This window comes from Sciurus carolinensis, assembly GCF_902686445.1.
Source record: "Sciurus carolinensis chromosome 14 unlocalized genomic scaffold, mSciCar1.2 scaffold_126_arrow_ctg1, whole genome shotgun sequence".
Classification (NCBI taxonomy): Eukaryota; Metazoa; Chordata; class Mammalia; order Rodentia; family Sciuridae; genus Sciurus; species Sciurus carolinensis.
This window is the reverse complement of record NW_025920111.1, coordinates 796672-812100: the sequence shown is the minus strand read 5'-3', so window position 1 is coordinate 812100 and position 15429 is coordinate 796672. Positions and strand designations below refer to the sequence as shown.

General features: G+C 36.2%; 1 pseudogene; it reads right to left on the bottom strand.

The window, feature by feature from the left end:
• The window catches only part of LOC124973345 (M-phase inducer phosphatase 2-like), a 75137-nt pseudogene that overhangs the window by 14783 nt on the left and 44925 nt on the right, over positions 1-15429 (bottom strand).

The window sequence follows — 15429 nt, the reverse complement described above, 5'->3', positions numbered from 1 at the left end:
TGATTTTAACATGCCTCTCTCACCACTGGACAGATCTTCCAAACAAAAATTGAACAAAGAAACCATAGATCTCAATAACACAATCAATAATTTAGACTTAACAGACATTTATAGAATATACCATCCAACCAAGAGCGAATACACTTTCTTCTCAGCAGCACATGGATCCTTCTCTAGAATAGACGATATATTATGCCACAAAGCTAATGTCAGCAAATACAAGAAGATAGAGACACTACATTGTATTCTATAGGTTCATAATGGATTGAAGTTAGAAATAAATGAAAGAGTAAAAAACAGAAATTACTCCAACACCTGGAGATTAAACAATATGCTATTATATGATGAATGGATAACAGAAGATATTAGGAAGGAAATTAAAAAATTCTTAGAGGTAAACAAGAACAAAGAAACATCATATCAAAATCTCTGGGACACTATGAAAGCAGTACTTAGAGGAAGATTTATTTCATGGAGAGCGTTTAATAAAAGAAGTAAAACTCAAAAAATAAACGACCTAACACTACAGCTCAAAGCCCTAGAAAAAGAAGAACAGACCAACACCAAAAGTAGTAGAAGACAGGAAATAGTTAAACTGAGAGCTGAAATCAACGAAATTGAAACAAAACAAACAATAGAAAAATTTGACAAAATAAATAGTTGGTTCTTTGAAAAAATAAACAAAATTGATAAACCTTTAGCCACACTAACAAAGAGAAGACGAGAGAAAACCCAAGTCAGTAAAATTCGGAATGAACAAGAAAATATCACAACAGACACGACTGAAATACAAAACATAATTAGAAGCTATTTTGAAAATCTATACTCCAACAAAATAGAAAATTTCGAAGACATCAACAGGTTTCTAGAGACATGTGAATTGCCTAAACTGAACGAGGAGGACATACACAATTTAAATAGACCAACTTCAAGTAATGAAATAGAAGAAGTCATCAAAAGCCTACCAACAAAGAAAAGTCCAGGACCAGATGGGTTCTCAGCCGAGTTCTACAAAATCTTTAAAGAAGAGCTCATTCCAATACTTCCCAAAGTATTCCATAAAATAGAAGAGGAGGGAACCCTCCCAAATTATTCTATGAAGCCAATATTACCCTGATACCTAAACCAGACAGAGACACATCGAGGAAAGAAAATTTCAGACCAATATCCTTAAAGAACATCGACGCAAAAATTCTAACAAAATTTTCGCAAATCGCATACAAAACATATTAAAAAGATAGTGCACCATGATCAAGTGGGTTTCATCCCAGGGATGCAAGGTTGGTTCAACATCAGGAAATCAATAAATGTAATTCACCATATCAATAGACTTAAAGTCAAGAATCACATGATTATTTTGATAGATGCAGAAAAAGCATTTGATAAAATACAGCACCCCTCAACTTTAAAACAGAACTACTAGTAGCATTAAATGAAAAGCCATGATGAGTGGCCCAGACTGGCACACAGCAAGTCTTCAATTCACATTAGCTATTGTTACTAAAGTATTGCCAGTTCATAGTCAGTCAGTTTGCCTCATCCTCACTTTTACTCCCTGCTTATTTGTCAAACCAAACTCAAGTTCTTCTCAATCTTGCTTAGAAATGTCTTCAAAATTGATCTCTTATAATTATTGTCCACTCTCCCTTAAGTGTGTGAACTAGTGTAATAATTTTCTCCTATCTTCCTGTTTCTTCCACTTTCTATTGAGTTCTTCCTTCACATGGATATCACTTTTGAAGGTATAGCAACATATTAAGGTGGAACTCTTCAAGGCCCACTCGTTCTTTTCAGAATTCAATTATCACCAGGTCTCTTCCTGAATATGCTTTCCCTATCCAAATTAAGCAGATCTATTAAGTTCTAAAATATTCTTTGCTCTCTATCAAAATCCTGTCCATTCTTCCAGCTCAGCTCAGGCAGCAATTCTTCAGAATCTCTCCAGTCCCTGTATGCAAAGAACCACTCATTTCCTGTGCACATTGTTTACTCTCTTGTTAATTCACATTTTGTATATCTCTTACAGTCCCTGCTTCAGAGCATTGCACATATTTGATGGCTTAGATTTCCAAACTAAAAATTTTAGCAGTCTCAAATGCAAATTTAAACTAGCTTCACTGGGTTTCAACATGCATCTGTACTTACTGAGTGCATTCAAATTTGATAAAAATCTACTTAAAAGTTTGGAATGGAACAGACGTGTAAGCTCAAAATGTCAAATTATCCAATTGAAAGAGACATTTCACTTTATTTGTAAATCTGCATCCTTGACATTCAGCACTTAGCAGAGTGCCTTGACATCTCTCTCTTTATAAAATATATTTCAGTTCAAAAGCCTACCTCTTTCAGAAAGCCTAGTGCCTTTTCTCCCTAATTGGAATTCTTTAATATCTGCTATAGTCTGCTATTATGATTATAGATGAATGAACAATTAGTGTACATGAATGATTGTGTGCAGAAACTCCTCAGCTCTGCCAGTTGTCCCACTCAGGCTTCCAGTCTACCTTTGCAAAGATCACAAGAAACCTATCAGCATCACTTAAAATTTGTTGTAGACCAAGTCTATTTTGTTTCCTTTACCAGTACATAAGTAGCATATGTGGAAGAGATTTGTTATTTTGAAAGGAAATTACTCTTTTAAGTTTAGTGTGGACATAATCCTAATCTGAATGGTGAGAATGCATCAATTGCATTTTCTAGTTCAGAAAATCTTCATTGTATCATGTTTTTTGTTTATCATTTTAAAAATTGCTCTGTTCAACTATCCTTTTCATTGGAAGAGTAGTAATATTTTAAAGGTGCAAAATTGTTTTCCCTTAGTTTCATGATCCAACCAAAAAAAGAGGGCCCAAGGCCATATAACCCATCAGTCATCAATACTGAGTTATATTTTTTTGGGGGGAGGGCTGCATTTTGAATGTCACCAAGAGAAAATCCAGGAGGGTTTGGTAAAACTAAAATTGAAACACTCAAGCAAGTAGTCTTTCAATGCAGTAATAAAGCGAGGTACAGTGAAACAGGACTATAATCCTAGTAATTCAGGACTGGGACAAGAGGATCACAAGTTCAAGGCCAGTCTCAGTAACTTAACAAGACCCTGTCTCAAAATAAAATGGGTTGATGATGCAGCTCAGTGATAGATCACACCTGGGCCAATCACCAATATCACCCCTCACTACGCACAGTGCAATTTATTATGCAGATTTCTAAATGTAAACTAGGAACTACTGCCCTTCAGTGGTTAACAGTATCATCCCTGAAACAAGGACATTATTAGGCACTTGAATGAAATGTTTACATCAGATCCTATCAAAGAACTAAGGACTCAGCAATCTTTATTTTAATACAAAATCCAGGTGACTGGGTCCTAATTTTCATATCCTCTAGGTACATACTCCCCAACTCCCAGAGATCCTGATAATGTGTAGAAAAATCGTGAAAATGAACAATACTTATTGTTTGGAATACTGCATGAGAAAGTTAGTATAATTTTAGTCATTCCCAAAACCTTTTCTAGAATGTCACCAAGCCATATTTCAATCATGTTGCTTAATTGCCAATAAGGAGGAAAAGAAGAGACCATTCATTGCTTACAAATAGTTGCTGAATTCCACAGAAGCTCTGGGTCCTGCCCCCAGGAGCTCACTGTAGCCATACAAGTCCTTTCTGCTCTACTCATTCTCTGCTGTTCTAACCTTGAACCTTTCAGACAATGAGGCCTTTTATCACCATTTTCACTAAGACCCTGAATCTCATTGCATACATTATGCTTCTGGCACAGTAATTTTACTTGGTATGTATAATTTTAACAAAAGATTAGGGTGTCCAGGCTAAAGCTTTTTTAAAGTACTAGATTTGCTCATTGATAATTTAACTTAAAATTACTAGCTTTTGCTTCTCTGCCTCAGTTAAAATGGTTAAAAGTTGATATTTTGCTGTGTGTAACTAAAGCTTGATTTCATGTGATAGGAATAAGAGCCAGGAGAAAGAAAGAAACCTGATTTCTCCTTAGACATAGTCACATCATCATAACCTATCCCAATTTCAGTAGTAAGCTGGAGAAATGAAATAGCAATTGGAATCTGTTTAGCTTACCATTTTCCAATAAGACCCTAAATCTCATTGTGTACATCATACTTCTGGCACAGAGATGGTACTTGGCATGTATAATTCTGACAAGCAAAATGACCCACTCAAAAGGATAACAGACTTGATTTTTTTTTAACCCTTACCTTTTGTTGACATCTCTTTATGAATTCTTTGGTATCTTTTCATTTAGATAGTCATTGATAATTACTGTATCATCTGTACTCCAGTCAACAAGCTAGATACTGGGAGACACCTTGGGGAACAGGATACAGTTCTAGTCTTGAGGGTCCACAGTTTACTGAAGTTTGCCAGATTAACAGGCAACATACCAAGTGCTAAATGTTTTGGGAGCCAAAGAACTGCAACCAGTTTGAAATGAACCACACTGGGGACACAGGATGCAGGGTGGATGAAACGACTCTAGAGTACGGTAGGGGGAGTTTGCACTGTGTCTAACCCTACTTCATACCTTTTCCTAGGATATGTCCTGCCTATACTCACATATCCAAACAATAGTAATGTGGGTGAATGATTAACAATGTTTTAGCATCAAAAATAATTACCAATATCCACATGAAAGACAGTGATACTACTGCAAGATTCTAGCATGTAAGTTAGTAATAAATAATGCTCTCCTAATCCAGAGAGTTTGGCAAGATAAAGCAACTGCGTCTTCTTTGTTTATTTTTATTTATATTTTTATCTTTATACACTGCATTTTAATTTGTTGTATAGAGATGTTGTACAAATTTTCATTTCTAAGGTTGTGCATGATTCAGATTCATACTATTCATGTAATCATACATGTACATAGTGTAATGATGTCTGTCTCATTCCACCATCTTTCATACCATTGCCCCTCCACCCTCTCATTTTCCTCTAGGTGATCTAATGTTTCTCCATTCCTCTCTCACGCCCCACCCCTATTATGTATCATCATGCACTTATAAGAGAAAACATTCAGTCTTTGGTTTTGGGGGATTGGCTTATTTCACTTAGCATGATATTCTCCAATTCCATCCATTTATCTGCAAATGCAACAATATTATTCTTTATGACTGAATAATATTCCATTGTGTATATATACCACAGCTTCTTTATCCATTCATCTGTTGAATGGCATCTAGGTTGGTTCTACAACCTTGCTATTGTGAATTGTGTTGCTATAAATATTGATGTGGCTACGTTACTGTAGTATGCTAATGTGAACTCATTTGGGTATAAATTGAGTTGTAGGATAGCTGGGTCAAAAGTGGCTTCCTTCCAATTTTCTGAGAAATTTCTATACTTCTTTCCAGAGTGACTGTAATAATTTGCAACTCCACCAGCAATGTATGAGTGTACATTTTTACCCACATCCATGCCAAAATCTATTATTGTTTGTGTTCTTGAAAATAGTAATTCTTATTGGAGTAAGATGAAATCTTAGTTGTTTTAATTTGCATTTCTCTAATTACTAGAGATTCTGAACACTTTTTCATGTATTTATTACTCACCTTTATCTCTTCTTCTGTGAAGAGTCTGTCCAGTTCCTTGGCCCCTTTATTGATTGGTTTTTTTGTACTTTTGGTGTAAAGTTTTGTAAGTTCTTTATAAATTTTGGAGATTAGTGCTCTATCTAAAGTGCATACAGCAAAGAGTTTCTCTCATTCTGTAGACTCTCTTTGCACATTATTGATTGTTCCTGAGAACAAGCTTTTTAGTTTGAATCCATCCCATTTATTGATTCTTGTTTTGATTTCTTGTGCTTTGGGAGTCATGTTAAGGAAGTCTGATCCTAAGCCAACATGATGAAGATTTGGGCCTACATCTTCTATTAGATGCAGGGTCTCTGGCCTAATTCCTATGTCCTTGATCCATTTGAGTTGAGTTATGTGCAGGGTGAGAGATTGAGTTTTAATTTCATTTTACTGCGTATGGATTTCCAGTTTTCCCACCAGTTTTTGAACAGGCTATTTTTTAACCATTGTATGTTATTGTCCACTTGTACATTATGAGGTAATTGTATTTTTGTGGGTTTGTCTCTGTATCTTCTATACCATTGGTCTGCCTGTCTATTGTGGTGCCAGTATCATGCCATTTTTGTACTATTGGTCCATACTATAGTTTAAGATCTGGTATTTTGATACCTCCTGCTTCAATCTTTGTGCTCAGGATTGTTTTATTGATTCTCAATTGTCTATGCTTCCAGATGAATTTCATGATTGCTTTCTCTATTTCCATGAGGAATATCATTGGGATTTTAATTGGAATTGCATTGAATCCATTTAGCACCTTTGGTAGTATGACCATTTTGAAAATATTAATTCTGCCTATCCAAGAAAATGAAAGATCTATCTTCTAAGGTTTTCATTAATTTCTTTCTTTAATGTTCTGTAGTTTTCATTGTAGCAGTCTTTCACCTCTTCTCTTAGATTGATTCCCAAGTGTTTTTATTTTTGAGGCTATTGTGAAAGGAGTGGTTTTCCTAATTTCTCTTTCAGAGGATACATCACTTATGAATGGAAATGCATTAGATTAATGTGTATTGATTTTATATCCTGCTACTTTTCTGAATTTATTTATTAGGTTTAGTAGTTTTCTGGTGGAAATTTTGAATCCTATGAATATAGAATCATGTTATCAGCAAATAGTGACAACTTAATTCCTTCTTTTTATATGTCTTTAATTACTTTTTTCTGCCTAACTGCTCTAGTTAGTGTTTCAAGGAAGATTTTGAATAGAAGTGGTGAAAGAGGGCATCCCTGTCTTGTTCCAGTTTTTAGAGGGAATGCTTTCAGTTTTTCTCCATTAAGAATGATGTTGTCTGTGGGCTTAGTGTAGTTAGTCTTTACAATATTGAGGTATGTTTCTGCTATCCCTACATTTTCTACTGTTTTCAGTATGAAGGGGTGCTGTATTCTTAACTGTAAGTCTATTGATGTGATGAATTATGTATTAATTTCCAGATGTTGAACCAACCTTCCATCCCTGGTATGAACTCCACTTTCTCATGGAACACTATCCTTTTAATATGTTCTTGTATGCAATTTGCCAGAATTTTAAAAAGGATTTTGCATCTATGTTCATCAGGGATATTGAGATAATATTTTCTTTCCTTGATGTGTCTTTGGTTCTGGTATCAGAGTGATTCTAGCTTCATAGAATGAGTTTGGAAGGGTTTCCTTCTTTTCTATTTCCTGGAATGCACTGAGGAATGTTTGTATTAGTTATTCTTTGAAGGTCTTATAGAATTCAACTAAGAATCCATCTATTCCTGGACTTTTCTTTTTGATAGACTTTTGATGCCTTCTTCTATTTCTGTGCTTGAAATTGATCTGCTTACAATGTGTATGTCTTCCTGCTTCAGTTTGGGAGGATTGTATGTTTCTCAAAATTGTCAGTGTGTTCAATATTTTCTATTTTGTTGGATTATAGATTTTCAAAGTAACTTCTAATTATGTTATGTATTTCAATGGTATCTGTCATAATATTTTATTTTTTATCATGATTTTTAGTAATGTGAGTTTTCTCTCTCCTTCTCTTTGTTAGTATGGCCAAGAGTTTATCTATTTTTTTTACTTTTATAGAGAATCAACTTTTGGTTTTGTCAATTTTTTGAAATTTTTTTTGTTTCAATTTCATTGATTTCAGCTCTGATTTTAATTACTTTCTGTCTTCTATTTTTGGTGTTGAACTGTTTTTTTTTTTTCTTTTTCTAGGGCTTTGAGATATAACGTTAGGTCATATAGTTGTTGATTTTTTATTATTTTAATGTATGAGCTCAGTACAATGAACTTTCCTTTATTTACTGTTTTCAGAGTGTCCCAGAGATTTTGATATGTTGTTTTGTTGTTTTATTTTACCTTTAAGAATTCTTTATTTCTTTTCTAATCTCTTCTGTTATTTTTGCATCATTCAAAAGTCTATTTTTTAGCCTACAGGTGTATGAAAAGTTTTTGTTTTTTATTTTATCATTGATTTCTAATCCCATTCCATTATGATCTCATAGAATGCAAGATAGTATGTCTAATTTTTTGTATTTACTAATGGCTTCTTTGTTGCATAACATATGGTCTATTTTGGAGAAGAATTGATGAGCTGCTGAGAAGAAAGTATGTTACCTCAATGATGGATGAAATACTCTATACATGCCCATTAAGTATATTACATTGATTGTATTATTTAATCCTATGGTTTCTTTGTAATTTTATATTTGGAGTTTCTATCCAGTGGTGAGAGTGGTGTGTTAAAGTCACCCAGTATTATTGGGTAGTGGTGTATTTGATTCTTCATATTGAGAAGGGTTAGTTTGCTGTACATTTATGCATCATTGTTTGGGGCATAAATATTTAAAATGATGCTTCTTGCTGCTTTATTGTTCCCTTGAGCAGTATGAAATATCCTTCATTATCCCTTCTGACTTAGCTTTGAAATTCACATTTTCTGATATAAGGATGGAGACCCCTGCTTTTTTACTGAGTCCATGTGCATGGTTTGTTTTCTGAATCCTTTCATCTTTAGTTTGTGTATATCATTTTCTATAAGATGAGTCTCTTGAAGACAATATATTGTTGGGTCTTTCTTTTTAATTCAACCTGCCAATGTCTTTTGATTTAGGAGTTTAGGCCATTAACATTCAGGGTTACAATTTTGATATAATTTGTATTTCTGGTAATTTTTGCTTAATTTTGGTTTTTAACTTCAATTGGTTTCTCTTTTATTGACTTTTCCTTTAGGGTAGTTTCTCCATTTGTGGACTTGTACTGTTGTTTTTCACTTCCTCCTCTTGAAATATTTTGCTGAGAATGATCTCTACTTCGGGCTTTCTACTTGTATGTTCTTTTAGCTTTTGTTTATCCTGGAAAGATTTTATTTCATCATTAAATCTGAAGGTTAGTTTTACTGGGTATAAGATTCTTGATTGGCATCCATGTTCTTTAAAAAATGAAGTAAATCATTCCAGACCCTTCTTGCTTTTAGGGTCTGTGCTGAGAAATCTGCTGATATCTGTGTTGTTTTCCCCTTATATGTAATTTGATGATTTTCTCTCACAGCCCTTAAAATCCTAACTTTACTTTGCATGTTAAGTATTTTCATGATAATATGACTTGGTGTGGATCTGTTGTAATTTTCTGCACCCTGTGTTCTGTAAGCCTCTTGTATTTGATTTTCCATTTCTTTCTTCAGGTTTGGGAATTTTTCAGATATTATTTTATTGAAGACATTCATTTCTTTGGTTTGCATCTCTGTGCCTTCCTCAATCCCAATAATCCTTAAGTGGTCTTTTCATGATTTCCCATAATTCTTGGCAGTTCTGTTCATGATTTCTTACCATCTTCCCAGTTTGGTCAACTTTATCTTCAAGATTAAATACTGTGCCTTCATTGTCTGAGATTCTGTCTTCCACAAGATCTAGTCTGTTGGTAATGCTATATATTGAGTTTTTAATTAGGTTTATTATTCTTTTTTCATTTCAAGCATTTGTTTTTTTTCCCCAGAATCTCAGTCTCTTTACTGAAGTGCTCTTTCCTTCCTATATTTTCTCTTTTAACTGTTTATTGGAGTGATAACACATTACCTGCATTCGTGCTCTTCTCTTTTGCTTCATGGATCATTTTAATTATGTAGATTCTAAACTCATTTTCTGTGATTTCTACTTCCATGCTATCATTATCTTCCATCCAAAATCTTGGTACACTCTTTTAGCTCCTTCTCATAGAAATGCCTAAGTTTGATAACAATGCTCCTGTAAAAAGACAGCAAATCACGAGACAACTACATATTCCCTGTTGGCATCCAGCCAGTTGAGATTGAAGGGTGTGGAGATTTGAGGCTCCTTCAGGAGATGGTACTTGGTTTCTATCCTCAGGGGCTGCTTCTAGGCCTTGGGAGACTTGGGTCCCAATGAGTGCATGCTGTGACATCCTGGATGCTCTGCAGATACCTGGTGATTTCACAGAAAGGCAGACTAACATCAGAACAGCATCACAGCACCCATGGCAACCAGAGAAGCTTTTGGTTATGGCCCTTTCTGACAAAGACTCAAGGCAAGCCCAGGCTGAGCTGTGATATTAGGAGGGAAGACAGAGGTAGGCAGCCCCAGGGGACTGTTATATTCAAGAAATGTGATGCCAACTTCTTAAGCCACTGGAAGGGGAGAAGGAGTGTTGGGGGCATGGCATATCATACCTAAGTGTTCCAGCTCCTTCCTGGGCAAGGAATCCTGGTGAAAACTTGCAGTCCACACTACCCTCAAGGCCTGGCAGGTGGTAATGTCCTCATTCAGCCTGCACCAGGCATGCTGGCCATTTGGTGACACCAATTCTGCTACAGCCTGTTGGTCCCTACCAGGTCTAGTGGCCAGGGAAGTCATGGAAGCATGTTCGGTTGCTTGCTCAAGGAAGCATGTTCAATTGCTTGCTGTCACCCAGCAAGACACTGAACCCAGTGTCACTGACCTTGAACACCATTCCTCCAAGCCTGGACTCACCCACTATATTGATCAGTCATGGAAATGGCCTACGACCCTCACAGACCCATGGAATAATTACTGGGGACAGCTTCAGACATAGGGCTCTGGTGCCTCTCCTGCAGCTCTGTGAGTTGGTGATGATTAAGTTGAAAAACATCACCAAACCTTTGCAGGGTGCTCCTCTTTTTCTACAATGCTTAAACAGGTGACAGCATAAATCTCTAATGTTGAACTTTTATTCTAGGTGACAGTGGGTGCCTCCTGTGATCCCTAAAGAGGAGAGAAGGGACTGAGTCATTTAGCAAGTGTGATGGAGGCCAGGAGGCAGCTGGCCAAAAAGTAGAGCTGTTCTCTGCACACTCCCCCTGCCAGGCCCCACTACATTTGCTACTGTCCTGCAATTTGCTTGCTTCCAGAAATTATCTTGGCCCAAGTTTCCAAGGAGCCCTTCAAAATACCTTTAAATGCACATATACCTTGAAAATCTGTCTTGGCATAAAGGTTCATCTTCATGAACTGACTCATGCCTATCAGACACAGTCCTTCTGTGACAATGCCCAAGGTCTTTATAGCAGGTCCTGGAGAATGCAGACTACAGGTTAGTGTCATACCCTGGTGCAACAGTGCTCCAAGAAAGTGAATGTGATGGATGCAACAAGTTTCTGATAGTGATGTGAGGAGCACAGTATTCCAGTGCATAATATCATCTTGATCCATGCCTCATGCTGCAAGTTCAGAATTTTACAACATTTCAAAGCTGAGTATCGAAAAATTGAAGCACTATGGACTTTACTGTAGGGCACAAACTGCATAAAGTTGATGGAATTGAAAAGATAAATTCAGTGAACACATAGTAAACTTTTTTATTGCTAATGGTCTACAAAAATAAACCTATCGATCCCTGAGCTTCAAAATAATATAAAAAAACAGCAAGAAGAAATGAAGAGATCATTTAGTAAGCAAAGATAATCACTGACAGTAACTCAATTTACAAAGGATATGAATGCCTTTGCAAATTTATGGCTCTCTCCTGTTGCTTGCAATAGACAGCAGATTACAAGTATACTGATTTTGCTTGTCCTACACATGATCTGTGATGTCTTGTGTAGGACATCATTATGAGGAAAGACTTTTTTTCCACCATGCCAGCGGCACCAAAGCACCACAATTTACACAAGTATAGAATTGGAAAGCCAGCTCTGAGTGATAGCTTTCAAAGTAAATAGTTCCCTCATCATCAGAACTTAAAACAATAAATCTCTACTAAATTACAGAAATGTAGACCTGATATGGTTGAAACCTGAATTTAAAAAACAGAAAATTAAAAAAAAAAAACTAAAGTTGTTATGAGAGTTATTATCCAGGAATAAAACATCCTAAAACATTTATAAAATATAATTTTTTTCTTCTCAATAGTTGTATGCACCACAAAGATGCTGCATGCCTAATATCCCTGATTTCCTTCTTTAAATGTGAACTTTCTAAATAGATGTTCTTGAGTGATGTGTACCCTTGAAAAACCAATCCAAAATTTACACAAAACCATGTGAAAGATGAGAACACTGCCTCCTAAACCCAATTCTACACAGCATGTCTTCAGAATACCCATCAAAATACATTCTACTGTGATATACAACTAATTTTAAATAATAATAAAATATAATAAAAACTAGCAAAAACATTATAAAAATGCTTCATTAGAGTTGTGACTAGACCTAAAATGAATCAGGAAAGCAGGTTTTAAATATCCATCATGGCTCCTGAGTGACATTAGAAGAAACTAAAATAATTAATCAGCCCAGACTCACTCAATTTCTTTAAGGAAAATAATATCCTCCCAAAGCAAAGCAAAACACAGTGAGAAAATAATGCAAAGAGCAGCTCTCTTTTGTCATCAACTCTAGGTTTCCCAGCTGACCTTTAGGTTGACTTCCATTGCTTCCAGGTTTATCATTCTCCTCAGTGGGTGTTATACTCCTCCTGTGCTTATTTTGGACAGTCATGTTCCTGTCCTGGGGCTTCCCTAGCATTTTGCAGATGGGTCTTATTACACTTCAGGGAATGGTTGAAGAGCAGAAGGACACTGGCACTTACTGAACATTAGGAGTTACTGTTCCTCTTTCTTATCCAAGATCTTGACCAATGGAGTGAAAATGAGACTTTCCTTGCCTGGGGAAGCCACACAGTCATCTTTAAGTCACTTTCCAGGATGTCCCCATATCCATTGTTTTCCTCAGTATCCACCTCAGCAGTGACCTTGAAGAATCACTTCAGTTAAGAGTATCTGCTCCTCTATTTCCATCTTCCACTCAGGGTAAGACACATCAGGTAAGGGGCTGTGCTTAGACTGTGTAAAATCCTCTCTGTGGCTGGCCCACTCTCTCAGAGCAGGGGCAGGACTGGGATGTGTGGGCTTCTATTGCAACTTGAAGACAAGTCTATTATTTTTTTTGTCCTCCCCAGGACTGCTGGCATCCTTACCACCTGCCTCATTCTTCCTATAGCTATCCAGTGCCTAGGAGTTGGAGACGTTTTGTAGTATAGGAAGTTGTTGATATATGTTAGCTATGGTGCACAGCAACCAAACTGGTAAGGTTTGAAAACATCTGATGGCTGCTCATTTCAAATAACCCACCTGGCTTCCTGGGTGGCCCACTCAAATGTCTATTCCCATTGGGGTCAATGGGACTGAGGGAATCCATGCAAAGAACCTCATCAGAAAATTCAGAGAACTTTGATGATAGGGAAGATTCAGATGCCTGCCTTTATAGTCAGCAAGCAGCAAAAGTGAAGGCTCCCTATGTGAACCTTTGGGGTCTTACTATGGAGCCCAGCAAAGTTGTGTATGTTCTGGGTTAGAGTGCTGACCAGAGAGGAAGAGGCTCTGTGATCCAGCCACCCCAGGAGGTCATGTTCTTATACAGAGGCCTGGGAGGGGGCCTTGATTCTGGGTAACCCTGCATATTCCAGCAGGATTGAGAGCTGAGCTTGGCACAGGCTTGAGCTGTGGCATGACCATCATGGTAGGGTGGGCAGAATGCTGGTTACAGAGCCCAGCACAAGGTGGCCAACAGACACCCAGCACAGTGGGCCAAGATCAGGGATGGAGAAGGCCAGGATGGTAGAAAAGGAGGCAGAGAGGAAGAGCAATGCAAGTGGGTTCCCAGTGGTGAGAGGAAAGTGGGGAGGGTGGAGCAGGATAGAGTTATGCAGAATTTAGGCTGGGGAAGCCTCCAATAAGTTTTTGTAATGTGGTTCATTTCTTGAAATTGTTAACTTCAATTCTAAGTCCCCACAATATATATGAGAATTACCTTGAAAATTGTGCACATTTAAGAAATATTAATTACAAGTTTTATGATACAATTATGGAAACTATATTACACATAAAAATGTGAAATCAATGACATGACACCAGCAGAAACAAAATAGTATTATAAAAGACTACAGGTCAAACAGAATGTCTTATTAAAAACAAAGTCTAAAGAAGAATCAGTTCAATGCTGCCTGGGTTGCTGTAATTAAGAACCAGACTGCCCAGTGAGTGCCAAGATTTCCTACAACATGTACACAAACTCATGTGAATTTACAGTTAGCTCCCTAATATTTTAAAGATACAGCTGAATTCATGCTCTAAACAGTTCATGACAAAGCAAAATTTATTTGAATATATGACTCAGGAGACCAGATACTAACGCAGTGACTATCTGTCTCAGAACTATAGTCCCAGTGACTAACTGCGTTTGGTAGTTAGTTAAGTAACTAAAGGAAAAAATGAAGAAAATCACAGATAAAAGAGCATACTTTGCAAAGCTTTGATTAAAGGCAAAGTCTTAGACTGGATACAGTAGCACCTTCTGATAATCCCAGCAGCCCAATAGGCTAAGTCCAGAGGATGACAAGTTTGAGGGCAACCTCAGCAGCTGAGTGACAAGTTGTCTCAAAATAAAAAGTGAAAAAAAGAGAAACTGTGGATGTAGCTCAGTGGTGAAGTACCATTTGGTTCAATCTAAGTACAGAGAGAGAGACAGAGTGATCAGAGTCTTAAAGCAAATGAATGAGAAGTACAAAAAATAAAAAACTCAAAGAAAGAATGTGCTACTTGTTCATAAAATGAATATGGTGTCTTTTATTAAATCTCTTAATTTAGGACATTTCTCTGATAGCCATAAACACAGGATATTTTTATATATAACATAACTAAGGAGATTCCTTGATTTGCTTAAAAACATGAATTTATTCCCATTTTATATAAAAGTAACATGAAATAATAATTTATCCAAAGATAACAGATATGTGTATTATAAACTGAAAATTTCCAGGATAGATATGCAAGTAATCCATCAGCTGGGAAAATGAAAAAGAAAATGATTAAGTTTATATTAGCCAATGCCAGGGAAAATATCATATATGTTTCAATCATTGCCTATAAGCCAAAGAATCAATTTTCAAAAGAAATATGGAAGATAAGATTCCATAACAGGAAAAAGTTTGGTGAAATGTAGTACTTTCTCCTTGTAGAAATAAAGAGAAAGCAATTAGAATAAGTCTTCTCTAAACAGTATTCAATTTTATTTAAAAATATTAAATCCATCAGATTGCTATCTCCTAAGATATCTTCACACAGCCCTTGTAACAAAACTATTCATTAAGTATTTAAAAGAGAAAAATGTCCAATTATATAGAAAAGAGTATACCGAGGCTCTTTCAACATACCCTTAAGTCAGTATGAACGGAAAATAGCTAAACTATGCTTAGTTGCTCATCAACATGTACATAAACCTACATGAAGAAACTTAGCTCTGAATATTCTATCCCTTTGCTTTCATCCATACAAAGCATGCAGATGATGTATTTCTTGCTATCTCATGTTTTAAATGTAAAGC